This window comes from Rhinolophus sinicus, linkage group LG04 (genome assembly GCF_036562045.2).
Source record: "Rhinolophus sinicus isolate RSC01 linkage group LG04, ASM3656204v1, whole genome shotgun sequence".
NCBI lineage: Eukaryota > Metazoa > Chordata > Mammalia > Chiroptera > Rhinolophidae > Rhinolophus > Rhinolophus sinicus.
Genome location: NC_133754.1, coordinates 147,207,438 through 147,217,330, shown reverse-complemented (window position 1 = coordinate 147,217,330; position 9,893 = coordinate 147,207,438).

Genomic DNA, 9,893 nt, shown 5'->3' with positions numbered 1-9,893 from the left:
AGCAGACAGATAATGAAAGATTATTCCCTTGAAAGAATACCAGGTATTAGCCTGCCCAGGCACCCACATGCCCCAGTTCTGCAATGGACAGAAAAATAAAAGGAGGAGAGGGGAGTTAGAGTTATGAGAAGGTTACAGCCTCTGAGTCCCCAGGAGGGTGGATTACAACACAGACGGCTGACTCCACCACCATAGTTTCTGATTTAGTCTGTGCGGCCCATTTCTAACCAGTTCCCAGGTGATGCTAACCTTGCTGGCCTGGGGATCACCCTTTGAGAACCATTGGTGCCCAGTGTTCTCATAGACATTATTTCCTAGTCTACTGTTTATTATGGTCTGTTCTTTGAAATTTTAACAAGTTTTATGAGAAAAGAAGAGTGTGATAGTCAAGTGAGGTGGGGAAATACTGGATTAAAAGAAATTAAAAGAGGTTTCTTTTGAGAAATGGAAATAATTTACTCTCTACACATACACAGCGTACTGTCTGTATTTATCTGATTTTCCCATTCCAGGAAATTCTTACTCAGAAAGATGAAAGGGCAAATAATTTTATTGTTTGTTCTAGGAACTTCCTGAAAATCTATTAATCCAAACACTAGACTATTCAGTTTACCCTCATTAAAGTAAATATACTTTCCCAGGACAATAATAGCATCTAAAGATTGTTTGCTCTTAAGGATTCACCTACAAATTCTCGTCTCACTGTGTTCACCAATTCTGCATTGCTATGTCTCAAACCTGCTCAGTTTTAATGAAGCTCTGCATCAAAACAGCCACCTTAATCCAGACCCCACAACACCGCATAAATAACTTGTCTTTGCCCTCACCTGAGAAACTATTGAAAAGTCTGCGATGATACTGATTCCCCTTACCTGGACAAGCACTGAACTAAGCCTGGCCTTCTCCATGGGTTATTTTTGTGGCATTTTCAGGAAGCTAGCCAGCATTCAACAACCTATTGTCTTTGAAAGTTGCTGAGAGAGTAAATCTTAAAAGGTCTTATCACAAGGAAAAAAAAAAATTGTAACTCTGTGAGGTGATGGATGAACCAAACTTGTAGCAATCGTTACAGTATATATACATATACAAGTCATTATGTTGTGTATCTTAAACTTATGTAATATGTCAATTATATCTTAATAAAACTGAGGGGAAAAGATTGATAACAACAATAACAAAACCAGTCTATTACCTTAACTTCCTATACTAGGTTAGATCCCTCCTCTTGACTCCCTGTCTTATTCACAGCCTAGCAGAGTGCCTGGAAAATACTAAACATCCAATGAGTATTAACTGAGTAAATGAATGCACTTTTTATGCTATTATGTGTTGTGACTTTCTAAGTAGGTAAAAGTGTGACTGTCCCAATATTTCTATGACTTATGGAAGAAATGCTCCTCAGGACACCCCTTGGAGAACCCTGTCCTAATTTTGTCTTACAGACATCTTTTGAAAAGGTATGGGAACCACTGATTAAAACTGCCATTCTTTTTTTTTTTTTTAAGTGAAGATATATTTTATTTAAGTTCCTACATCTAGCAAGATGTATTAGGTTGACGCAAAAGTAATTGCAGTTTTGCAATTGTTTTTAACCTTTTAAACTGCAATTACTTTTGCACCAACCTAATACCACTTGCCTTTTCATTTACACGAGCCAAAAAAATCCCCTTTGTTCTTTTTTTAACATTATAGATTTTTAAAAATTTATTTTTCAATTATACTTGACATACAATATTATATTAGTTTTAGGTATACAACATAGTGATTAGACATCTATACACCTTATGAAATGATCACCATTATAAGTCTAGTCACCCTTGACACCATAATAGTTATTACAATATTATTGACTGTATTCCTTATGCTGTACTTTATATCCCATGACTATTTTTATAACTAGCAATTTGTACTTCTTAATTTCTTTCACCTTTTTCACCCAACCTCCCTAAATCCCCTCCCTTCTGGCAACCATCAGTTTATTTTTTGTATCTATGATTCTGCTTCTGTTTTGTTTGTTCGTTTTTTTGTTCTTTAGAACCCACATATAAGTGAGATCATAGGGTATTTGTCTTTCTTAGTCTGACTCACTTCGTTTAGCATAATACCCTTTAGGTCCATCCATGTTGTTGCAAATGGTAAGATTTTATTCCTTTTTATGCTGAATATATATATATATATATATATATATATATATATATATATATATATTCACCACAGCTTCTTTATCTAATCATCTGTTGATAGGCACTTAGGTTTATATCTTGCTATTGTAAATAGTGCTGCAGTGAACATAGGGGTGTATATATCTTTTCGAATTAGTGGTTTTTTTACTTCTTTGGATAAATACCCTGAAGTGGAATTGCTGATTCATATGGTAGTTCTACTTTTAATTTTTTGAGGACCCTCAATACTGTTTTCCAAAGTGGCTGCACCAATTTACAATCCCACGAACAGTGCACGAGGGTTCCCTTTTCTCCACATCCTTGACAACACTTGTTTGTTGACCACTGCCATTCTTATTCCTAAAGGCAGCGATGCGGTGGCTGAATTTATTGATAAGTTTAAGATGCTTCTCTGTGTGAAAATGCTGATTTCAGGAACTCCTTCCCATTCATGATTATAGTCTTTATTATGGACTGAATTGTGGTCCCTTCTCCCATCCAAATTCATATGTTGAAGCCCAAACCCCCAGTGTGACAGTATTTGGAGATAGGGCCTTTAAAAATATAATTAACATTAAATGATGTGATAAGGTTGGGGCCCTAATCTGAAAGGACTGGTGTCCTTATAAGAAGAGGAAGGGACACCAGAGTTTTTTTTTTCTCTCTCTCTCTCTCTCTCTCTCTCCATGCACAGTAGAAAGGCCACTTGAGGACACAGCAAGAGGCAGCTGTCTACAAGCCAGAGAGAGAAGGTGTCACCAGAAACCAACCCTGACTTCACCTTGATCTTGGACTTCTAGCCTCCAGAACTGTAAGGAAGTAAAATTCTATTAATTCACCTAGTCTGTTGTATTTTGCTGTGGCAGCCCAAGCTGACTAATATAGTTATTTTAGGGCTGAACCTGGAACCAATGAGTCATGAACTCAACCCTTGACCTATGGCTCAGGGAACTCCTTCTAGCCCACCTTCTCCCTGATATCACAGCTGCTGTCGATGATAATCATACTATTACTTTTGTATTACTTTGCATTTTACAAATTTCCTTCACAGGCATGAGCTCAGGGGACTTCATAACAATTGAGGGATGTATGGAGTTTTACTGATGGACTGGTAACTGAAGACTTATTTAAGAATCACAGACACTAGAAAATGGAAGGGCAGAATCTCGTGTTGTTTCATATCTATCACACATCATCCTGTCTGGTACATGAAAAGGAATACTAAACTAGATACTAAATATTTTTAAATATAATTGCCAGGATTTTAACTAGGTAGTTTTAATTTTGATGGGCCACATTGTTTTGACTAATGTAATATATTTTATGCTACATAATAAAGCATGTGTCTGGTCTTTGTCCCAGGTTCCTTGCACAGAGCTTCTAAAACCCTTGGAATTTCCTGAGTGACAGAAGTGTCTTTGTTATGCTAATGATATGACACCTGACCTCTGGGGATGTGGCCAATGATTAAACCAGTCATGCCTCTATATTGAAACGCCAATGAAAACTAAGGACTTGGAAGCTCATTGGAGCTTCCTGGTTGGTGAACACTTTAATGTGCAGAAAGGGTGACATGCCCTGATTCTACAAGGGGAGGGCAAAGAAGCTCTGCATGCTCTCACAGCCCTCACTCTATGTGTATCCTTGATATAAACTATAATCATAAATATAGCACCTTCTTGAGTTTGTTGAATTGATCTAGCAAATTATAAACCTGACTGGTTCATGGGAACTCCTAAATCTATAAACAGTAGGTAAGAAATTCAGGTGACCTGCGGACATTACTTGGGGCTGACAACTGAAATGAGGGCAGTCTTGTGGAGAATGCAGCTTTTAATTTCTGGAGTCTGATGCTACGGTCACTCCAGTTAGGTAGTGTCAGAACTGAATTGCAGTACATTCAAATTGTGTTAGTCCAGTTGGGGATTTTACCAAATAGTTTTAACATGCAAATTTACTTTTCTAACCTTTTTGCAATAGTAAAATGTTCCTTTTAGAAAATACAGACAAAAGAAGATAAAAATTATCTGTAATTCCACTGCCCAAATTGAACTATCCCAATATATATTTTTCCAATCTTTTTTTCTGTATGAATTTGTATGTTATTTTAAAACATGAGCACTATGCCAATAATTATATGAAAAGATGTACAATCTTACTAAGAAGCAGAGAAATACAAATTAAAATGGAAACAATAACAAGACCCTGTTTTATCCTTTTCAGATTGGCAAAAAATTAAAAAGTCACATTACACCAAATGCTGTCAAGAATGTAGGGAAATGGGAACTTTCATCCACTATAGTACATTGCAAAAGAAATAGCCACATATTTCTCCGATTTCTGTATGCATGACACTTTGCAATGTTACTTTGCTACTTCTCCCATCAAGTAATGGACTATATTCCTCCCCTCCTTGAATCTGGCCTTGGCCATGTGACTTGCTTTGGCCAATGGGACATTCACAAAAATGATAAAAGCAAAGTCTTGAAAAACTTCTGTTCATTATACTTGTCTGGAACATAAGCTAGAACTGACCCCTAAATGGTGAGAGGCCATGTGAAGAGAGGTTCCCAGCTGCCCAGCCATCACAGATGAGGACTTAGACATATAAGTAAGTCCATCCTAGAAAATCCAATCCCAGCCAAACTTACCAGACCCAAAGAACTGGTCAGTTTGCCAACCTAAAGAATTGTGGGGGAAAAATAAATGTTTAGCTCTAAGCCACTGAGTTAAGGAATGGTTTATTACACAGCAAAAACCAACTGATACACAATGGAAGTATAAATTGATACCACTATTTTGGAAAGCATCAAAGTAATATCTAGTGAAGTTAAAATGCATTATTCAGTCCTTAGCAATTCAAATCTTAAATATACACCTGGGAGAAAACCTCACTAATATACCCAAGGAGATGTGTACAGGAATGTTTGTTGCAGCCTTGTACATGTCATAGGGAAAAAAACAATTGTAAAATCTCAAGTGATTTACCAAAAGGAGAAGACAAATTTATATTATAGTGTATTCATATAATGGAATACTATGTCACAATTGGAAGGAGTAAGTACATGATTTAAAATGAATGGATCTTGAAAATAAAAGTTGAGTGAAATTAATATTTGAGAATGGTTATCTTTCAGGCGATGAGGATGTTGGTAGGAAGAAAGAAAATACTATTGAATTGGGGCACAAAGATCATTCAGCTAGCTCTTAATATTTTAGTTCTTGAAAAAAATAATAAGAAAAATGTATGTCAAATATTAACATTTTCAATATCAGAGTGGTAGGTATTTATATCATTCTCTCCACTTTTATGTATATTTGAAATCACTCATAAAACTAATAAATTTACATGTACTGTGTCTATTTCATCTGTAAAATAGCATTTGGGATGACTGCTTAATAGTCTAACCTAAGGAGCCGACATTTCTTAAACTAATCCATTAATTTTTGTTATCTAGGAGATTTACAATTTTTCACATGCATAAGAGGCTGTAATGAACATCTTTGTATAAGACTGATTATTTTCATATGATTTATTCTCAGAAGTATAATTAGTGGTTCAAAGTCTTCACTTTTTAGATTTCTAATACTTATTTTCAAATTGTCCTTCAGAAAGTAATACCAATTTCTACTGCTGCCAGCAGTATATGACCACTTTAACTGAATAATTTTGTTGTTTATTTTCTCTTTGCCAATTTGAGAGGTGCAATTGCTATTTGATTTTTGCATTGTTTTAATTATAGTAATGGTATATTAGTTTGCTAGGGCTGCCATAACAAAGTACTGCAAACTGGATCGCTTGAACAACAGAAATTTCTTTTCTCAAAATTCTGGATGGTGGAAGTCTGAGATCAAGCAAGGTGTCGGCAGAGTTGGTTTCTCCTGAGGCCTTCTCCTTGCCTTGTAGATAGCTATCTTCTCCCTGTGTCTTCACTTGGTCTTCCCTTTGTGTATGTCTGTGTTCAAATTTCATCAAATAAGGATACCAGTCTTACTGGATTAGGGCCTATTCTAATGAACTCATTTGTACTTAATTACATCTTTAAAGACCTCATCACCAGATAGTCACATTCTGAGGTATTGAGGTTTAGGACTTCAATATATGAATTTGGGGGTGACACAACTCATAAGAGACAGTGAATATTTTTTCATAAATTTATTATCCAAATTAATTTTTCTATTGCAAATTTTAATATTTTGTGTCCTTCGACCTTTTATTGTATCCTCTTATTGGAATTTTCACTTATTGATTCCTAAAAGTTTATTATATAGTAGGCTACTTGTCATAAAAATTGCATGTTGTAAAAAAACGATTAAAGAAAATTTAGGTGATACAAACAAACGGTATTTAACACTTCATGAAGTGGACAGTCTCCTTTTAGAGAACTGAAAAATGGGGTGGAAGCAGGAAGCTTTTATTAGATAAAGAATAAAAGACAAGGATGAGAAAAATAGAAAATATCTTACTGGCTAGGGCCATATAGTCAAGTTTGTTTGACTAGAAGGAGCAAGGATGTATAGAGCCCAGAGTCGCCTTGGTGTCGGGGACTGGCTGATTGGATACACTGTGTTGCTGGTCAAGCAGAGCATTTACAGGGACATGAAAGTTATCTAAGTTTTGGTTTGCTAACAATCCCCTGAGCAGGGGAGGCTCCATCCTAGAAAGTTATTTCAACAATGTACTTTTTCTTAGTTTGTCACTGGTTATTTAATTTATATATGATAAATTTAGGATTTTTGTTTTCCTGGCAGAAGTTTTATGTAGTCAAATGAAACAATCTTTTCCTTTGTAGTTTTCTGCATTGAGTGTCCCAAAGTTTCATAAAAATATATATCTAATCCACACTAAGAAACTTTACTTATAATTTATAGGTAATTTTACCTATGATTTATATTACTTTTACAGTTTGTTTTTTACATATAAATATTTAATATTTTGACATTTAAATATTTCATACAGATGGAACTCACTTAGTATATGTTATACCGTACAGAACTAACCTTATTTTTCCCCAAATAGTTAGCCACTTACCTAAACTTGGTAGCCCATATTTTGGGTAAATATTAAGTATACTAAAAATAAAATAAAAATAAAATTACTGTCCCTTGTTAGCCTTTTGGTAATATTTTTCACGTGTATTTTTGTGATGGTTCAATGTCCTTTATACACTGAAAGTTCTGGAAAAAGTACACTTGACTGTTGATTTTACTTGTAGGTTGGCTGATTTCATTTTTAGTGTTTTCTGAGATGGGGTAAATGAATCATGTTTGCCTTTTACCGATATGTAACTTTTGGCCTTTCATTTTGATTAGGGCACAAAAACAGATCTAGCTACCCATCACCCAGTTCTATATATTCAGAGCACTCTGCAACATGCAAATGTTTCATTTTAACAGGTTCTGTTTAGCTTTTGAAAAAAGGAAGGACTTTTTAAGTATTGAAATACTGGATACTTTTCACAACACTAAACAAGATAGTAAAGGCTGATTTTTGTCTTTCAATAAGGATGGATATTTTTTTCACTAGGATGAGAAAATACCTCTTCAATGCCCTTCTCCTTCACCCCTCTACCCCCCACTTGCTGCCAGTGGCTCCTTAGAAACCACTGAAATTCAGAAAATGTGTACACAGTCTACTGCTATGACCTTTTATTCAAGAGTAAACCACTCTTTGGAATCTCTACCACCTAGTGCTGAATGCAAGGTAGAAAGGAAAATATCCACATAGTTCTAATAAGGTAAATTTCATTGTGAACCAACTCTCAAAACTCTTGTCAGATTTGAGCAAAAGCAAACCTTTGACCAAATTGTTTCAGAAACATACACCTGAAGCTGAAGTTGAATAATATTGAATGTCAACTATAATTAAATATATATGCATAATATATATTGTATATATACTATATATATTATATATATTTATGGAGAGAGAGAGAGAGAGAGAGAGAGAGAGAATCACGGGATGTGGAGTGCAGCATAGGGAACATATCAACGGAATTGTAACATCTACATACAATGTCAGATGGGTAGTAGATTGGGGGGTTATCACTTTGTGAGGGGTGTAAATGTCTAACTATTACATTATTTTGTACACCTGAAACTAATAAAAATAAATTTAAAATAAAAATTAAAAAATTGTTTCAGAAACAAACAAAAAGTATTCTATCTTAATAAACTCTTTGCCATTCCACATTGTGAAGTTTAACAATAGTATCACATTGACTCACTTCTACTGGTTTCACTCAACTATGTCATAGCTTTTGTTATCCTTAGAAGAGTTGTTGACCTCTCATCTCACTGAAGAATGGAAAAAATCAGTAACATTATCTGTCCCTTTCTTGTTGCAGATATGCAAGGAACATGCTATCTAGGAGGGGACAAATCTCATAATTTTCTTATTCATTAAGATCTTTTTAAACTGGTAACTGTGATGACCTCAAAAAAGGAAAATACAGCTAGAGGCAAGGTGGGTGGTGGGGACGGTAGTAGGAATTCACTCTTCACTTTATATCATTTGTACCTTTCAAATTTTATACCTTGTGCATGTATCATATATTCAAATTAATTAGTTCTTTTAAATGTCATTTTTAAACAGCAATTTTTATGTTAGGGCTCAACTGCATTTGGAATAAATACAAGTCAGAATATAATAATACGATCTGTACCACTGTTCCAGATAGAAACAATTAATTAACATTTTAAACAATTTATTTTTAATTTATTTCATTAATTCAACCAATAAGTATTTAGGTAAAAACTCTGTGCCAGGCATCAGTAAGATGGTGATGATTGTGATGGGCCTCAAAGGGATTAGGCACAGAAAATCGAAATGGGGAGTGTTGAGGTCATACAGATTATGCAGCAATCCATAAAGCAATCATAAAGGTGAATGATGTATGAGATTTGCCATAATCTTGCTGGGATGTGATGAGGTGACGGAAAAGTACACTGTGGTAAACACTGAGGTGGGTAAAAAAGATGAGGACATATTATATTTTGTTGGATATGTCACACTTCTTTATCTGCTGCAGAGATGGCATTTTTCATTCACATTTTTCTTTTGCTGCCTCCCTAAATTATAATCCTTGTTTTATAGTTTGAAGAGGGAACCGAAGTAGAATTCCTTTTATTACTAATTGTTACTAAGGCAACTATTATAATTTTATAAATTTCATAAGTAACTTAATAAATGATTGCAAATAAAATTTTCTTGCTTCATTATTTGGATTTAAGGCAGATAAAAGACAAATTCATGACCATATGTGGTTCATACCTTCTTAATATCTAAGTGCCACAGAAGAAGTATTCTAATTCTCTTCAAAACTTAAAAAAAAAAAAAGTCTACATTCTAGTGCAAACAAACAGAAAGTTCTGCAAAGTTTGCTTTAGTTACATATGAGGTAGTTGCTATTGCTTCAGTTACTATTATTACCAGGAAGCAGAAGATAAAGTTTGGCAATAGAACTCAAAACACTGTATAACAGTGATTTCAGAGCAGAGCATAAGAAATCACAATGGAAAAACAAATATGGTTTGAAAAATCACAAAGGAAATCACAAAGGAAATCTCAGTGGGGGGCATGTTTGTTTATTTTAAGAAGGGTGGAGAGAAGTATGTTTCTATAACACAAGTATTAAATTATCCTTACTGTCTGATTACCTTACTCAATAATTGTTAGAGTTTATCTCCTATTTGTTTTCAAGACATGTTTCCATTTCATTAAAAACTTCA